The sequence below is a fragment of the Episyrphus balteatus genome, chromosome 4 (assembly GCF_945859705.1).
Source record: "Episyrphus balteatus chromosome 4, idEpiBalt1.1, whole genome shotgun sequence".
Lineage (NCBI taxonomy): Eukaryota > Metazoa > Arthropoda > Insecta > Diptera > Syrphidae > Episyrphus > Episyrphus balteatus.
Window position 1 is genome coordinate 68252105 of NC_079137.1, and position 20244 is coordinate 68272348.

The 20244-nt window shown below is 31.5% G+C and overlaps 1 protein-coding gene across 1 annotated transcript in view; it reads left to right on the top strand.

Moving 5' to 3' along the window:
• Window positions 1-1687: 1687 nt before the first annotated feature.
• Window positions 1688-20244, top strand: part of LOC129918620 (uncharacterized) — a 56201-nt gene continuing 37644 nt past the window's right edge. Inside the window, exon 1 of the mRNA XM_055999241.1 lies at window positions 1688-2628. The gene's annotated coding sequence lies outside the window, so the exon portion shown is untranslated. The remainder of the gene's footprint in view (window positions 2629-20244) is intronic.

Consider the following 20244-nt stretch of genomic DNA (forward strand, 5'->3'; position numbering starts at 1 on the left):
ACAATAACGCACATTCGAAAAAGTAATTCACCTTCAAAAAAGAAGGAACAACAAAATTTTGAAATACAAAAATTAAAATCGACATTATTGTCATTTTTCGACCCTACTGTTAATATCCATATCAGTTCGGCAACACACAACATAATATCTTATTCATCCAACCAGAAAGGCATGCGCGCAAAAATTTGTTCACCCTCCTTGCGTCACATTGCAATTATCATCATCATAGACTTTCTATGCGATTTCTACTATAACCCCCTTTGTCCATGTCCACCATATCGTCATCATAAGGCATAAGAAGGTTTACACTTCGAACTATGACTATCATATCGTCGTACACACAACAAGCGGCGAAAAACAACACAAATAACAGAGTCGTCGTTCGGTTGGAGTTAGAGTCAAAGCCAGAGTCGAACTAAACCCAAAACAACCCTTAAAATTTATAGCTTTCACTGGCAGCAACATCATCCAATCCACCCCCTAAGCGCAATATAACAACATCAACTACATGAACAACCCACCACCACCCAACAAAAATATATTTGTGAAAGCAGCATAAGAACAGCAGCAGCAGCAGAGTAACAACACACAACAGAGCAAAAACTCCAAAAGAAGTCTATATGAAATGATGTTTTCCCTTCCAAAAACTACACTTTCACCACCAAGCAGCAGCACACAGTTGTACTATACACCAACCAACAAACCAACCCTCTGAGTCTGAGAGTTGTTGTCGTTGTGTCGTCTGTCTGTCGCTTGTTTCACACAATTCACAGTAAAGTAAAGCGCCTTTAGTTCTTTGCTAGCATTCGACGATGCCAGTTTAGAAGCGCTTAAAATATAAAATTTTAATTTCGTCCTTTTTTTCGTATTGATATTCAACAAAAGTTCGAGAGTTGATTTACGGAAGTATAAAAGCCAGATCAGATTCAGATATACACGGAAACACGACTGCGACTATTTATAATATCGTGTATTTTGGGGGAGGCATAAATTAATTAAAGTCCACGGAAAGCATTCCTGATTAAAAAACACACACAGGATTTTGCTGGCTGGATGTGAATGTCCTTGGCTAAAAGAAGCGAGATTTCGTATTAAAATTCGGAATTGAAATTCGAAAATTTTTGAATTATTCAACCGCGAGGGAGTTTTACAGGATTACATACATTTTCTACATCCCTTGCTAGCTGCTGCTTTCTCATTTTCGTCAGTCGCAAATATCGTAGTCATAGTCGTTCTCGTCATCGTCATCAGCGGTCGACAGCGACGGTTCTTCTTCCAATTTGAATATTTACCATCCTGTGTGTGCATATTTTTATTTGAGTGTACTTCTTTTTTTTTGGACAGGAGGATAATGCCGGCATAGTCCCATTCCAATTTTATTTGTTGTTTTTTGATGCCCAAAAAAAGCATGGAATATTGTTCCGTTGGCAAACACATCGCATGTGCAGTAAAATAAAGTCCTTAGTTCTTACTGCTGCCGTGTCATTTTATTGCTAAGCCGACCGACCCCACTGTTTGCCGCCGGCTTTGCCAATTTACAATTTATTCGTGACTTGTGTTTTTTTTTTACAAGAAAATTAAACAAAAATCTTTCCTTGTTGGAAATTGTAATCGGGGGTTACCATAAAGTTCATATCCTTGTTACTACCTGAAGACGGAGGTCATATTAAGTTACACAGTCCGACAGGACAATAGTAATAGGTATAAATTTTTACTTGGAAAGTACTAAATAAAAGTGAAAATTATATTTCGAAAGTAAAACGTACAACGAAAAGCTCCCCCACCCCCTTTTTTAATAGTAACTTGGCGATACCTTTAAAGTGAAGACCTTTTAGCCATATCGTCGTCATCCCCCTCTCATTCGGTTGGTGTTGTTGTCCCCTTAAACTGTGAACACCGCGCGCAAATGTTTATATTATAGAGAGTACCGAAGAGTACTTTGTGCATATTCGACTGAATAATCATTGCAAAAAGGAGTTTTTTCGACTAGAACGGCTTCGTCGTCGTCGTCATATCGTTCGTTACGTATCGTATCGGATTGCAGAATAGATACCACCTCTTACACAGCACGTACAACGACGTATAGAGTGTGTGCAACTACTATATACGGTTTAAAAAAACGGTATCCGAATGAACAAGTGAATTAGTGCGCTCAGGTGTGATTACAGCATTAAATCCGCTTGTACCTTCTGCTTGGCTCTGGTGGAAGGTACGTACGCGTTACCTATTCTCGGTATCCGTGTGCTTCTGCTTGGTGTTTATTTCAGTCTTGTTGATGTTGTTGTTTTTTTTTTTTTTTTTTGCTATAGTGTTTTCATTTTCTTAAAGCTGTTTACCTTCTAAAGCGTTTGAAGTGTAAGCCGTGGTCTTGACGAGATTTTTGAACTTTTTTTTACTTTATTTTGGAGTGCAGTTTTGCAAGACTATCTACCTACAAAAAAAAACAGATAGTTAGAACGTTGTTGTCGTACCTACCAACGACTGCGTGGGATTGTGGTTAAAGCGTACGAAAGGGGGTGGTTTTTTAAAGAAGGGTTTTGTTCGTCAAAAGCTAAGCCTGTTTTAAGTGGCATCTTCTCTCGTTCTGGTCGTTGAGATTAAATGGATACAAAAAAGGAGACGATTTGTGTAAGTTTTTTTTGTAGTATATTTGTATTTGTTTCTCTGTTTGTTTGTAATTTTTTTTGTTTCGTAATGAAATGTAAATAGGTTTAACAGTTGGGTATTTTGTTGTTGTTTTTTTTTTTTTTTTTTTGAAAGGAAAATCTTTATTTTTTGGTTTTATTTTGATATACCTAATTTGGAAAGGGTGATGGGAGATGGAAAGATTGATCATCTGTTTGAAGAATAACATTTTTTATTTCAAAGGCTAATTTAATTAATTTAATAAAAAAAAAAATTAAAAAGATTAAAATCTTTTGAAGATTATATTCTTGAATTTGAGATTTCAAGGAATTTAAAGTAGTCAGATATATGAGGAAATAAATATTACAATCATGAATTTAAGATGAATTCAAAATTTAGAATACATTATGTATTTACCTAATGCTTCTTCAATGTCGAGTTACAGTAATATCGTATAGAATTTAGTGACTTCAATTTATTGATTTTGAAATAATAATTTTACACATCAGTATTATTCCAGAACATCATAAGTATAAAAAACTCTTAAAAAAAAATTAAAAAAAAAAAAAAATAAAACAAAAAATCATCTTATAAGGTATGAGGTGAAAATTGAGGCTGGAAATCATGATATTTTAGCAATATTTTTCTAAAGTATTAATTTTCATTTGAAATGGAAAACAGCAAAACAAATAAGCAAAATCGGTCCAAAAATATAGGTAAAATGGCCCCCTTGCTAGAAATCGTAGAATCGAACATAATTAGAAAGTTTTATGAACGCGATTCTTATGTTAATCTGGCAAAACCGACATATACGAAGTTTAAGCAACTTCAAGCCATTATTTAAAATTCGACAGGTCAAACTGTCTCTAACCACTTCAAAAAGTACACTCGTTATAGTTTTATGATATTTTTTTTTTGCAAAAAAAAAGTATAAAAAACATTGTACATATTTTGGAAAAACAAGTTAATATACGTATGTATGAAGTATTTCTTAATAATTTAATGTAATAAGTTGGCTTATAACGATTTTAGATTTTTCGGTATAAAACTTAAATTCAAAAAACCCAAAATGGGCAAAATGGCCTACTTAGTACTCGGGTAAAATGTCATACTTACTTTCACATGGCATTTTATACCGTCTTTCACATTTTCATTTTTTTATAGTGAAAATGGTTGCTAAACATAAACGATCTACAGAGAGGAAGCCCTGGACTGAGGAAAGTCCTTCATTCCGTCCAAAATCTGGGAGATGAGAAACCAACAGGAACAGAGTTTTGAATGACTCACAGAAATTTTTTTGGGGGGGGGGGGGGGGGGATTAAGCACCACTTGTTCCAAGAAAATGGAAAAGAAGCCCTTTGACTCGATTTTTCATTTAAAATCACGTATATTTGGACAGTGTGCCATTTTACCCGGATAAATGTGATCAGTGAAATTTGTAGACGTCTTGAAAATTAAAAAATTTTAATACTTTTTGGAATTTTTTTAACTCGCAAAGCACAAAAATGTGAGAATAATATATTAAACTTTGAAAAGTATATAGCATTTAAGTTTGAATGTTACTTTTTTTTTCGAGATATGGGACATTTCCCTTAGGGGGGCCATTTTAGGCCACCTTCCCCTACCTACTTACTTTTAAAATTTTATTTTATAGGTAAATTCTAAATATCAAACGAAAAAATCAAAAATGTTAAATTGTTATATTAAATATTACCACCTTAATACTAAGCCACCTCAAATCAATGGAATTTTAAAAAACACTTAGTCTTTGAATAGTAGAATCTTGACAAACAAGAGTATAAAAAAGCTGGGGTCGAATTACGGCAAACGTTCGTTAACGTATAGTTGCTATGTGTCCCTATCTTTTTCTACTAATTAAATAGAGACAACAATAGTCAAAATGTTTTTTAACAGTTTCCAAACGAATTGATTTCAGAATTTTAAAATATTTTTTTGTTGACTAAATACAGTAGGGTTCGGATCAAAATTCTGCCGAGGTCAAAATTCTTTTACTAAATTCTGGTTTTAAAATTCTGTTGTAAAAATTCTGCTTTTCATAAATCAGTTTTATATAAAATAAGATTCTTGGAAAGCAGAAATTTATAAAACTGAATTTTTTGAAAAGAAATTTGACCCCAACTCTATACCAATGGTTAAGCTTGGAGTTGGAATATGTTTACCTACCTAAAATTTTTTTTAACAAGCCACACATTTAAAAATATGTATTGTTTTTATTATTATTATTTTATTTATTATTTTTATTTTTTTTTATATTTACTTTTTTCGGTGGTGGCTAAAATATATTTGTTGCAAGTAAAAATATTTCCCATTAAAAATGGAATTTTTGTATTGAAGAGAAAAGTTATCGCAAAAAATTAAAAATAGCAAAAAAAAAATATTTTCGAAATAAACAAAAAATTTTAAATGGAAAAATGTTTGCATGAACAAAAACTTTAATGCCAAATGATGCATTAAATTTTTTACATTATTGTTGAATATGTTTTAAATAAGTTCATCGAATTTATTATAATTTAGCTATATCTAATGTTATGGTTGAAATAGTTAATGTAATGCCAAATAGTTACCTAAAATTGTAAGAAATTCAACTTACATTTTGCTTTTTTGACCCCGGCTGCATCCACGAAAAAAACGTGATTCATTTTTTTAAATAGTTCTTTTTTATCATAAGCACAAAACCTGTTTTCTTAGTATGTTATCACGGAAAATTATCGTCCGTAAACCGACTTTACAGACAACCGAATTTTTTTTTGGAAAATAATATTACGCATACACCACAGTGACCAACATTATTATATACAAAAACTTTTATTTCTATTCTGTTTGCATTTTTTCAATGATAGTTTTTGTATTTGCAGTAATCATTTTTTAAAATTTGTAATGTTACTTTAAAGAAGTTCGGCCAATAAGAATGTAATTAAATTGACTTTGTTATCATTTTTTTCTTCTATTTTTCGGAGGGATGCCGGATCCCACAGTTCAAAAACCATACAAAGTAAAAAGAAAATGTAAATTATAACAATGAAAAAAAACAAGAATTAATTAATATTATTAATCCTATCGAAAGTAGCAGAATAACATTGATTTCAAATTAATAGTACCTCTGCGTATTGTTATTAAAATTTATAGATAACTTTTAGTGGATATATTAACCGGTGTGTCACTTTTTAAAAAATTTCTAATTGAATAATTTTTCACCCAATCAGCCCTCATTAGCTTTAATGGTTATAATCTTTCGGATTGAAAATTTAAGAGTTTTATTTTAAGCAACTACCCTGAACCTTTCACATCAAATTTCATGGAGTGTGGTTACCTGAAAATTGGTAAAATGTGACGACACTTTCAATAAAAAAAAAACTAAGGAAACGGTGAAAACACCGCACAAAATTTTCTGATTCCTGATTCTTTTTTTTAAAACTAAACTGTTATAAAAAATTTTCCATTTTAATTAATTTCCAAAACAATTTAATTTTACCCGATGGAAAAACAACAGAAGCTACCTTCAAAATATTTCCCTATTTACCTTTAACAAATTTACATATTTTCTTTTTTTATTATTCAAGACGGCTTACATTCATTACTCTAAATTAAGTCTTAATTAAGAATGACTGCCACTGTGCGGCGGTAATACAAACCCTGCCAAAACAATAGAAAATTAAGTCCTGATACCACAAGAATTTCATCAACATAAAAAAAACATACCTTCTTTATATCGTCGTATCGCACAAAAACCACAATAACGCGAATGAATAGAAATCTCTATAGATTCTTGAAAAAAAAAATTAATAAAAAAAGAAAATGACTCTTTACGGGTCAAAACTCAAAAGCTCCAGAATATGAAGGCTGTTAAATAAGTAATCACTGTTATTGTTTTTTTTTTCACCCTCTCCCACACCAATAATATGCATATAACGTACGAGTAATATCACTTCCCGTCTATGTGTGTCACCTCATTGACTTATCCTTTCCTCTTATTGCACGGTAGTGATGGAAATGATGGGTTCTTATGCACAATAATCATTTTTGTTAATCACTGTTACATATGTGCATGTTTTTGTAGCATATCAAACCTATATGCATGCATGTAAGTATATCTCTTAAGAGCATACAGAGCTCCCCTGATGATGTCGACCTCGCTCGGCGGCAACCCCTCTTGCGTGTGTCGCCTGCCTTTCAGTGTCGCACAAGAAAAACACCTTATTGAAGAATCCTCTTATAACAGCACTCTAAGCACCAGTGTTCGGTGTTCCTTATCAGATTGATGTGTTTTTCTCAAATTAAACACGTACATTTTAATTTTGAAAATTATCGCCATTCACAGGATAAATTGCATGCTCGTGCCTTGTGGTACCTCCTGGGGGAGGAGGTAAGAGAGGCTGATGGAGGACTCGTACTCTCAGTTGGTGGTATATATGTTATTTTAGGAATCCTACCTCTAAAAAAACACACACAATACACACGATACACTTGAATGGAGACCCCCGCGAGACGCGACATTCTGCTGGCTGGATGTTGATGTTGCTTGCGGTAGCAGTGTGGTTGTGTTTTTTTTTTGTTGTAGTCAGAGTTCTACCTCTACTAAAGAGTACTATAATAAAGGAAGGAAGCAGGATCTCCTCGGATTCGCCGAGTGTATTGCGATTGAGAGGCTGCTATACAACCATAACCACTTGCTTGTATTTTTTTTTTTTTTTTTTTTTTTTGACTGACTAAATGCTTATTTACAATGTAAGCCATTGGGTTGGGAAATTGCGTTTTATTATGGTGTTTTAAGGATAAGGAATACTTCTTTTGGTCCTTTTTTAGCAGACGAAGACAAGGAAGTGAAACGTTAGGCTATAGAGATGGGTTGCCACTTTGACTAATTCTTAGGAGAAATATTTTAATTGAAGAAAATATTATCGAATTTTGTTTTAAATAATAATACATAGAAGTGAAAATAATATGGGTAAAATATTTTTTTTTTAAGGCTGAAAGGGAAAGACAAATTTTTAGAAAACACAAACAAAAATGTTGCATTAAGTTAACCTCTTGTAACCCAACATCGTAAATTTTAAAATTAATAATGTCAATCGAAAGGGCTTTAGCTATAATAAAACACGTATTTTTTAAAAATTCAATAAATTCATTATTTGCTTAGTTATTTCGAAATTTACGCAGTAAAAAAAAAAGTTTAAATAATTTATTTTTGTATATAAATGCAAAAATTCAAACAAAAGGCTATCTAATATTTATTTTTAAGCGCATTCCTAAAATCCAAAAATAAAACCCCGTTAGTTTATGCACGAAAAATATTTTTTCTGAATTTCGTAGTTTTTATATAAATTTGCTTGTTTTCCAAAAAAGCCGAACTTTGAACATTAACTGCCAAAAAAAAACTATTGCCGCTATTTATTAGAAATATGGCGCATTATTTCAATAAAGCAATTCTTAAAGATTGTGAAAGAAGCTTTAAAAGAATAAAAATATGTTTTTTACAGCTTTTGGGCGATCTTTTTCGGTTTGTTAAAGAAATGTTACATGGGGCTACAAGGGGTTAAAAAAAGAATTAACAAAACAATAGGGCTTAGCTAAAATTGCATATGATGGAATGACTTGTTGACTTCAATCGCTTTGAGTTGATTTTTTTGTTTTAGCAAGTTTTGTAAAAGTAGCGTAAATCTACAAAATGGATTTCCATTCCCTGAGTTAAAGGCATTCATGATTTTAATGAGTTTAAAGATATTAATTTAGGCTTCAATCGATTCTAGTCGATTTTTTCGTCTTAATTTTTGAAATGGGTTGGGGTCAAAATTTTGTATGTGCCAATATTCAGACTCCAAAATTCTGTATTGCGAAATTTTGTATTTTAAAATTCTGTAAATTCAAAATACTATATTTAAAAATTCTTTATTTTAAAATTCTGTAGGTAAATACAAAATTCTAGATTTCAAAATTCTGTTTTCTAAAATTCTGTTCTTTTATTTTGGCGTACAGATTTTTGGTATTTTCATTTGCAGAAGTTTGAAGTTTAGTTAAAAAACGAAGATTGCTAAATAACGTAGATTATTAAATAGCCCGTTTTCATCAGAGTCCAAATGAGTTTCGAAAATTTTCTCGCTTCGAATGTCATTTCGTATAGAAAAAAAAAAATATTTTGAACTGACCGAATTTGTGTAATTTTAATTTTTTAATTTGCATTTAGTGAATGAAAACATCCAATGAACTGAATTTTGACAAAATAATTTTGATACCTGTAAAATTTTGACCCTAACCCTGAAATGCTTTTCTTAGTGACGTGGCTTTAAATATTTTGCCAGAAGCCAAAGAAGCTTTAGCATTTGCAATATTTCTTAATAGATGAGAGAGGCAATGATTGTTTCAATTATGTATACTACAGGCAATGAATATGACTTTTGGCTTTTATACTTTCTTCTTTATAATGGAAGATATTATTTTATAATAAAATATCTTCGTCTGGCCAAAATAAAAGGCCCCGATTCCTACCTATAGATTTGCATAGGCATTGCAATTGTCACTGAAATCGGATAAAACAAATGGAGAAGTATAGAAATTCCAGCGAAGATTATACCTAAAAAAGAGAATGAAGATGATCTCCTTGAACAATTAGCACTTTTGCTTCCGTTCCAGCTAAGGTTTCGCATTGAAGTGCTTATTACTACATATTTTCATACTTTTCCACTTTGATAGACAGTACCACAAATTCCAGCTCCAACATTGTTCTCAGGCAGTATTGTGAGAACAAAAATTCTGTCGTCAGCCCTTAAGTATTTTTCAACTATCTACTGACAGAATTAAACATGTACCTGGGCGAAACGCTTTATAAATTTTTGGAGTTGAGGTCACTTAAACTTATATTGAATTATATTCAATCACTCCACTTAAATATAAAAATAATTTTAATAATTTTTTTATTATTTTTGTTATTTTTTTCTTCGTTATCATGTGTAATTTCTATCAGCAAGCCCATAATAAGCGATATATTTAAAATCACAGTGAAGAGTTCTTCAAGTGTTACCAGCATTTTGAAATCTGTTTACATTACATTACATTACATATTAATCTAATCCGAAGATAAATCTACGGACTAGACACACACTACAGCTTCGGAAACTTAGTCCATTTTGCTGATACAGCACAAGACATTAATACAACAAAGAGAAAGACAAAGAAAGAAAGAACAACAGAAACACATATAACACATAACTACGTGGCACAGAGGGGGAAATCTGTTTGATTTTTCCCAATTCATTTAGATTTCGTTTTCTATGAAGTGGCAACCCTTATTTATCGTCTACAGCGGAAGCTTCGTCGTCGTTACTATCAAACAACAACGAGCCGAGAAAATGCAAATTAAATACACGCCAAAACGAAATTGTTGTAGGTATACATATATGGATTATTTTGTGTAGGTATATGTTTGTGAATGTTTGTGTATATATCCTTTTATGACGCAATGAAATGAATAAACCTGTCGTCTTTCGTCGTCGTTTGGTCGGTCATAGTTCTCGGTCTTCGCCCTTCACACCACCACCATCTCAAACCATCTCAACCATCATATCAACGTGCTAAGCAATGAAAATTACTATGAAACACTCCTGTGGAAATAAATCATAAATTTTGGAGAGCATGGAAAATTTTTAATCAAAGATCCACAGATGGCGTTTTGTTGAGCCAAGGTGAATTTTTGCATATAGCACCTTGGAGAGCCGCCTTTGCAAGAAGAAGAGAAAGTCTCTTTGTTTGTATTATTATTATTTTTTTCTTCACGTGCTTTTTTTTCAAACGGGAAGCCATGACAGCCTGAAGGATGTTAGTTTCCTGTTTTTTTTTTTTTTTTTCTTTAAGTTGAATGGAAAAGTTTATTTCCGTTCCTTCCGCACTTTTTTTTACTCTGTTTGTATACATTTTTAAATTAATAACTTCTTTAGAGATGGATACCTGAGGAGATATGACAAGTTGTTTCATCTCAAAAAGGGTGTGTAGGAACCTACTACAAAACTGTGTAGAAATAACTACAAAAAAATAAAAGGGGGGAATGTCTGGAGTACCTACACATAATAAATATATGGTAGAGTAGGTACAATATTGACAACTCTTGTTGGGTGCCAGCGATGCTATTAACATGTTTCTTTAAAACTTTGTCATATTAGATAGATTGAAAATATGTATATAAAAAAAAATTAAGTGGCATTTTGTGTTTGACATTTACCTTAGGGTTGTTTTTTTTTACCTTTCTATATTTTATGGCAAAATATTGACATAAATCTAACTTCGTCAAGACCAAGATGGTTATAGAGGTACTTGGTATCTAGTGGATTAATTCAGAGTCATTGAGAAAGTTTGTTTAAAACTTTGACATGAAGCAATTTTTTTTTGACTTAGAATAGAGTACACACATTAAATTGGTAATTATTTCCTTGTCTGCTTCCATGGAAAAATGGAAAAGAAAATCTGATAGGAGAGAAAAGGATATTTCCATTTAATAAACTTGTGGTTGATTGGGTTTATGTTTTGATGGATGAAATGGATAACTTTTGAAGGTAGAAAAGATATCGTTTAAGAAAAAGGGGTAGATTGTTTTTTTTTTTTCTTGCTTGTTTGGTTAGAAAATTGCAATTTCCGTATACAAAAATCGGTTTGTTTTCTTTTTGAGGACTGCATAATGAGATTGACTCTTTGTATGATGTATAGAAGGAGATATTGATGCTTATTCTTTTAGGAAGTCCTTGAATTTAAATATTTATAAGGACACACATACGATTAAGAGAAGTATAGGTACATACTTCATAAACGTTGTTTTTGAGATTTCCTTGCGTATAGGTACATTTTGTTTTTATGATGGATTTAAGGATTGTTTTATATTCATCAATCTGTGTACTTAGTCATTAATTTAAAGGGAAAACAATTTTTTTGACGTTGTAGGTGGTACATACACATAATACATAGATGATGATGATTTATTGTTTTTTTTTTGTTTTGTTATATTTTTAATGGTAACAAACATGCATCGTTTCGTTGAGATTACAGGAAGTCTGTGTAAGGCCTAACCAAAATTTGTTTTTGTTTTTTTTTTTTTTGTGGTAAAAAACAGTCCATAAATCACATTGTTTATTCACTTTCACTGTCATATACGAGTATATATTTTGTTAATGATAAGTAGAATGTTATTTTAAGGATTTCACATTGAAATTGTGTTTGTCAATTGACTGGTTTTCCTTATTACTCACACTGATAACACGCACTTTTCTCAATTTTTTTCCGTGGATTCAAGTGTAAGTATTTTTTTAGAGGCCTTCAATTTGTTAAAGGCAGAAATTCTATACCCATGTTAAATGAAAAAGATTAGAAAGTGCCATAATCATGGAGGCTTATTTATTATACCTTTCTCCACAAATGTTAACAAAATAATTATTTTACCTATTTCATTTTAACAAAAAAAAAAAATGCCCTAACATCGTTACAAGAATGCTTTCATATAGCGCAAAAGCTTAATATCAATTGCCCTCAACTCATTAAAATTGCAAGGATTAAGAAATTTTAATTTGCTTCAATAACTCTAACATGCTTTAAAAATAACAAATTTAAAAAATAATCGTATTTTTTTCCACTTTGTAAACGCCATAAAATATCAATATTTTATTCATATAAGTTATTTACAGAATGCGTTACTAGTGAATTTGTGGCCAGTAGTTGACATTTTTGACTTTTTTGTTGTCTGTGAATTTATAAAATAAACATACAAAAATTAACACATTCCGGAAACGCCAGTTGATAACAATAACCTTCGTTTTCTAAATATTGTTATTTGTTAGTAACAATCTAGCCTCCTACAACATAAGTTCTATTTTTTTTTTTTTTTGAAATCTTTTTATTAAACATGAAGGCGAAGATTAAAACGCGTCATTTATGGAAACATTCAAAAGTACTATGATGAATAGCGTTGTGTTCTTGATATGATTCTGTCTATTTTTTGGTATTTTTAGTCAGAATCTTATCCAAGTAGGTACGATAAAATAAAGAGCTTGACTAGGAAGCTCGAACCTGTTCTCATATTTCAAAAAACACATAAAACTATAACCATACAAAATTAAACTTTAAAGCTAAGTATACAGTTCTTCTAGCAAAAAAAAAAAAACAATGCATTTCTTATAGGAGAGATTTTTTTAGATTTTTTCCGAAAAAAATATTTTTTAACTCACCACAGCTGTAAACCAAAATCGAAAAAGAAATTTATACTTACCACGATTTTTTTCTCGCAAAACAATGTGCAGCCCATTGTTTTTGCGGAAAAAAAAACTAACAACTGTTCACCACAGATATTTTTTTCAAGACAACAATTTTTTCTTCACCACTTATTTTTTATTATCAAAAAGAACTGTAAACATACCAGGCTTAATTTAAATTTTTTTTTAAATTGCGTAAAATTTTTTTCTGTAACTTTTTTTGAAAATTTTAATTAATTTTAGAGCCCCCGCACACTACAAACTTTCTATCGGCCGAGAGTTTAGTCGGTCTCTTAATCAGAATGAAAATGTATGAGAGTGCGCACACTACAACGATTAAGTATCGGCCGATCAAAAAGTTTGTTTGATCGAAAAAAAAGTTTGTTTTGCTACACAATTGCCTTCAAACTAAAATATTTCATACCCAGCCGACTATTTAGTCGCCTGCCTGTGCGCACACTAGGAGCCCAACCCGACTAAACTATCTGCCGATAGAAAGTCTGTAGTGTGCGGGGGCTCTTAAACTTTAAAATGATAAGAAATATCTGTTTCTAATAAAATTTGAAAAAAAATCGAACTTTAAATCAAAACCAACATTACGATGATGGGGAAGTCCGAAAAAGTGGGTGTCGTAATTCTTTCCGTCGGTCTGTGCGTCCATCTGTACAAATTTCCACAGCCCAAACGGGTGAACAGATTTTCTTCAAGTGATTTTTATAGAATTCCGAAAGTTATTTTGTGTTATTGATTTATACCTCGCTTAAATAGTTACAATTACAATTTTTTTTAGTTTTTGCAATTTTCTTGAAAACAAATTTTGATTACACTTTGATGCTCACTTAATATTCAAAGCATTTGCAACAAATCTGCAAGTAAGGTTTATCAAAAAAAAAAAAAAAAAACCAAAAAAGACATTGAACAAAATTTTGTGTTACATGTCGGCTTTTTTCGTTTATCAACCAGAATAATTCTTTAAAATTTATATAAAGAAAGTTCTTATAGTCTACAAGTAAACTAATATAATAGTGCTTTGAACTGCAAGAACAAGTACATGCGACCCAATTGTGCAATTTATTTTTTAATACAAATTTTTGTTTTTGACTGAATTAAAGAAAAGCGCCCATATTTGCTTCTCACAAATACGGCCCTATTTTTTAATCAAGGTACTTTCAGTAAAGTGACAAAAACGATATACGGAAAATGTGTGGCTCGTTATTATCGTTATTTCGGCTGGTGATATCGTGATTTAGAAAAAAATCGCGTGCACTCGATTGAACTCAATGACCCCTGCACAGAGAATAACCACTGGCATTACCATTTGGTACCCCAGGACCGGGACTGGGACCATTCCCAAAACTACCACCAACTTCGACCACCAAACTACAACACACGGCAGAGATGTAAGATCTGATACACAATACGAGTCGAGTATACTAATGCCATTTGGTGTGTTCCGATGTGTGTGCACTATAATGGCATTTGAATGTTTCTTATTCTTTTTCTGTTGGGAAAGCATTGGCGGCAATTCTTAAATTTTCTTTACCGGGAGGGGTGGCGATGTGTGGTTGTAGTAAGCATAGTATAAATATTCTAGGGCAACGAGGGTTGGAAAAATGATCGATATTTTTCGTTCAATTTTTGTTTGTTTTTCCATGTTCTTCCGGGACTCAAATATCCATCCATCCATTCAATGTAGGGTAATAGCTTTAGTTTGTTCGTAGGTTTCATATGTCTATGTCCACCACCCCTTATTTTGAGACGGCTAGGCGTCGTCGGAAATGTTGATGGTGGCTGGCGTCTAGGATTTTTTTCTATTCTATTTCACTCCACCCTCACCCTTAATCTAAAATGTCTGGCTGATGCCACAGAACCATACCTCGAAGCGCCAAAGGGGGATGATGTTAATAATTGTAGAGCAAATAAATTATAATATTGTTGCGTTGTATTTTTTTTTTGTACGCAAAGTCCCAAAATTTGTGCGTCCTTGTTCGTTGTGAAAAATAATGTGTGCCTTGTGTTTTTGTACGAAACATGCAATTTGAATGTGATGACTTATTTGTGTGAATAATTTATCGTATTCACAGATGAAAAGAACTTGATATGGTTTCTGATGAATGAAATCACATTAGGGATACATTTTGTACGTTTTGTTCCCGGATCGGGCATGTATATGGAGGCATTTGAAAAATGCTCCTTTGATTTATTGAGATGTATATGGGTGTGCATGAGATTTATTTTCAACAAAAAAAAAAGAAAAAGAATTCCTTTACCATATACATACATAAAGAACAAATCAGAGGTGCAAAAGCATCAGGCGACTCTGATGAATTGAAATAGGTAGGTTTTGTAGGTTAGATTTAGTCTTTCCATCAAATAACCTCTAGGTTCGCAAAAGAAAAAAAAATGAAACGGTAGGTATTTCTAGTTTGTCGGATAGATTGACGTTCTTTTTGAGGTTCACAATTTTTACATAGAATTAAGGAAGACCGGAACTCTGGAGTTATAAATTGTTATGTACCTTTTGTAGATTTAGTAGTTCCTAACAGAAAAAGCAATTGCTAGACCTACAATCGGATGATTGATTACAGACTAAAAGACTGCCTGATAGTATAGAATGTAAAATAGAAATACTACCTACATATCATTTTACTCTAAGAAAATGAAATTGACCTTAGTTATAATAACAGTAACTGGAATAAATAATTTTGGAACCAGTCTAAAACAAATATTAAAAAACTTTTATAAATAAAAAAAACTAGTGAAATTAAAGTTTATTTTTCTGTGTTAAGATTGGAAGAGAATTTGTTTTTAAAGATCTTAAAATAAAACAAAATTAAATTTAATTGCTTTAAAAATTCAAAGATCATAAAAGCCCAAATTAAAAATACTAAATATTTATAATAATGATAACTAATCAATTAATATTACAACCAAAACAAAAATTAGTTAAAATATCATTAAGAGACAATATCCTTTTTGAGTTTTAATTTCAAAAGATTTTCTGTTTTAATTTTTTATGAAAGATGCATAAAAAATAGTAAATACTTGTTTGATATGCACAAAAAGTGGATAAAAAAGTTTATACTTTACAATTTGTCAAGTAAAAGCATTTACTATTTTTTATACATTATCATCCATAGACTAAAATTTTCTGACTTTCTCGTAAACGACTTTCAAAAAAAATTGAAACAAATTAACTTTTCTTTTGAAAAATATTTTTTGAAACTTTGTTTTTATGTGTAGATTAATATTTCATTTTTAATGGCTTGAGAAATTTTATTTATAAAAAAAAAAAACAATTTTCAATTTTTTTGTTTTAATTCTTATAGCGTACCTACTCGTACTTGGTTAAGAGGTCAAAACCATTAAAAAATATTTTTTTTTTATATTTTAAAATTAAATGTTATTTTTTAGTTTTATTAATTATTTTAATTTTATAAAATTTAATGAATACGCCTAACCTATATTCGAAACCAATGGAAATTTAAATGTTTATCATAGGATTTTATACTTATGTTAAAGTTCTCACTTTCTAAAAATAAGAACATATTTTTCTCTAATTGATTGATTGTCAATTTAGGATTCACAAGAGCTCTTGGTCTGTTGAGGTGCAGGGACATACATAAGCCCATAATTCGATTATGAATTTCTTTTGATATTTAATAATGGTGAGCCTAAAAATGGGGGTTGCAGGGGGCAGTAACTTTTAAATTTGTGGTCCTATGTTCCATTAAAGTGGGACATAAGTCCATAATAATTGCATTATGTTTCGCACCTCAACGGGATATAAGTACATTTTGGACTAATCTCCTGTGGAGCTATGTCCTGTTCTGACGTAAAATATGAGGAAAAAGATTTTTTTTCAAGATTATGTAGAACATCTTTGAGCAAAGGTTTTTCCAATAAATTTAAAAAAGACTTTTTAAAAATCATAAATGAAATATTTACAAAAACAGTCTGTTTGTTAATGTTCTTCGGAGGCCGAACATTTTTTACTGAGGAAGCATATAACATTTTATAGGTCATACAACTAAACATTTAAATGAAAGAATCTGGTACGCCTTAACCAGAAAACTCACAGTCATTATAATTAAATGATGGGCAATGAACTTAGCGAAAATGTGATTGAAACGGCTATAGCCAAAGGAAAGTTAAAATGCGGAAAAGTTCTCATTCCGCGGATCTATTTGGATTTATTTTTAAAATTGCGAAAAAGTGTTTCAGTAAATAAGGCAAATTTCTTACTGCCACGGAAATACCATTCCTTTTAATTTAATTAAAATACTTTTCATTTAGATTTTTTTTTTATTTATTGAACTTTATACAATTTGAGATTTTATTCATACATACATATATGTAAATAAAACAATCTGAATGAATTTAATTCAGATATTAAGTTTACTCAAACTCTTATTGATTCCGAAGGGGAACAAAGATCGCTGGGTCAGCTTGTAATTTATAGAATAAATAACTTAGCTATAAACCAAACTAGGTTATGTACATAAATTAAGCGACATACTTAAGTTTTGCAAGATAATTACATCATCTTTTATAGACACAAAAATGTCAAAATCGTAAAAAAAGACTTAATATTAAAGCCACAAAGTATAACGATCCTTGCCAGCAGCGTAATAATTATATTCTCAAGAGCTTAACCTAACTCATTTCATCAGCATCACCAGAACCAGCAACCAGGAGCAGCAGCTGTTAACACATCATCTTACTTCTTACCCTTTTCACTTTATAAAGGTTATAGGTACCTATATAGTAAACGAATGTATACTATATAGGTTATAAGCAAGTCTTATATAACTAGGTTTAGCATTAAGATTTTAATAACTTCCTCGTAAATTTTCGGGTGGACCGATGTTATGATGGTGAATATAAACCTCCTCCTAATAAAGCAAACAATTTTCCTTACACACACAAAATTCATCGAGAACAATTTTACCATGTTGTCCATATAGCTTAGCTAGTAATAATAATATTTCGTCCTGGGCCCTCTTTTTCTTCCTCATTTTGAGCTTACTGCTTTTTAATTAGTAATAATTTTGGAAAACCCTTAAAATATCAAATTACTGTCTCTAATCGGCCAGAGTTTATGTTTCGTATTTATTAATTAGTAAACAACTCATCAGTCTTTGCCCTCAAACTGACTCTGCCTTCCTGCCTTGACTTGATATGTTATCGTAGAGGGTGCTCTTTATGGATTCACTCAAGCACACTGAATATCTACTCCAGTAAGTTTGTCTTTTCAAAGTGAAGCAAAAAAAAAAAAAAATTATTAGAAGTAGTATAAGGATGAATGTATATCAACTTTGTAATGTTAATGTCCTTTTTTCCGACAGATACCGCCACTATACGTCAGCTATAAAATGTCTCGTCTCAGATTTCATTCAGAAAAATGCATTTCTACCCCGTTTTTTTTTTTTAATGGCTAGTCAAATAATTTCTGTTTTCGGTAGCAAATGCACATAAATTACACTTCTTTTCAACACAATGAAACAAAGCAGTGTGTTACATACAGCAGCAGCATAAAGACATGGAAGAACAAAAGCCAGGAAAAAAAGGAAACAAAATGAAAAAAATGAAAAAAAAAAAATTCACGACCAAAATAATGTAAAAATAGAAAAAGGATATGAAGAGAATTCCCTTTAAGGTGTATACAGAATATGTGTAGACGACATGCAAGCACGCGACAGACAGAGGGTAATAGCACTTAATAATTTAAAACAAAGCGTCCGGGAAAGGATAAAAAAGAGGGGGTGGTTGTTGTTGGCTGGTTGATATGGCTCTGTGCAATGTTTTTAAGATACACCTTATTCATTCCTTTTTTCCTTCATGTCCAGGATAATAATCTCTTATGGAATGAATGTGCTTTGTATATGTATTTGTGTGTATTTGAGAGGCGCGAGGGTGTGTGGTGAAGGAGTGAATCTGAATAGGTTTATCCATTGCTTTACCTTTAATTTATTTTTTTTGTCAAAAAAAGGGGGAAGATATAGTTGTTCTAAGGCAGAAGCAGCATAGCAGGAGGGTTGAAAAAATCTATCATCCTTAGAGAGTATATTTTCAATGTGTGCATGTGAAAGTGTCTCAAAGGACCTGTGCTCTAGAGCTTAGAAATAAATATCACACAAATTTGTGTTGCTGCTGCTGCACCGCATAACCAATACACTTGATTCTATCGCTAACGAAAGCCGCCGACGCTACAACGTTGATGTCGTTGTCGTCGTGTCGTAGTAGTCGTTATCGTCACAAAAGAGAAATAGCTTTTGGCTAGGTTCTTATATTGTTCGTGCGACAAGAATTTAGGACACAGACAGTCAGCGGTGGCGGTGTGGTATTTGACTGCAGTTCCTGTTTCTGTCGGACAGTGATGCATTTGTATAATATGTACAAAATAGTGTAGACAGTTTTTTATTCGCGCTTTAGCAAAAGGGTTATCAATTCATATAGAAAATCAGAAAAGAGATTTCGATTTTGATCGACTGTGGTCTAACAACACAATGAGATTAATAGTAGTGGTCTTTAAGCATATCGAGTTTCATTTAAGGTCCCATCTCATACAAAATTCTCTCCAAAATATAGTATGTTTAAGATTTTGGAGAGAATTTTGTATGGGAGGGTATCTATTTGTTAGAGCGATGAACTGTCAAGCCAGAGGTTCTGGGTTTAAATTCAACGTAAGCAAACCTGAATGGAAACCTTTTGGAAACTTAAATCCTTCCATCTTGCGAGGATTTAAGTTAACCTAGTTATGAGAGTGCTAAGTTTTTTGAATAAGATTTAGTGCAAAAATTTTTGGAACAAATTTTTTTGGGATTTTATGAGACTTTGAATTTTTCAGTACAAAATTTGTTTTTTTTTAAATATCTTACAAACGTAAATTTTATATATATGGTGAAGAACTAGAGGTGGACAAACGACAGAAATTTGAATTTTTGGGGATTTTAGGGGACTTTGAATTTTTTAGTACAAATAATGTTTTTTGAATATCACCTAAACGTAGGGTGGACAAACCATGTTTTTTTGTTTGTATCCATTGTTGTATCGAGGTGGACAAACGACAAAAATTTGAATTTTTGAAAAAAAAAGTAATTTTTGGGGATTTTAGGGACTTTGTATTTTCAGTAGGTACTCTGTGGTGTATACGTACTTTTTTATTGAAAATTTTGAAAATTTGGTTTTTGAATATCACACAAACGATGATTTTTGGTATGTATCCATTTCTCCAGGTGGACAAACGATGGCCGTTTTAATTTTTGAAAAAAAAAAAATAATTTTTGGTCACTTAAAAAAAAAACGATATTTTTAATGAGAGTTGCTAAACAAAATTCTTTTTGGAATATCTCCTAAACGGAGGGTGGACAAA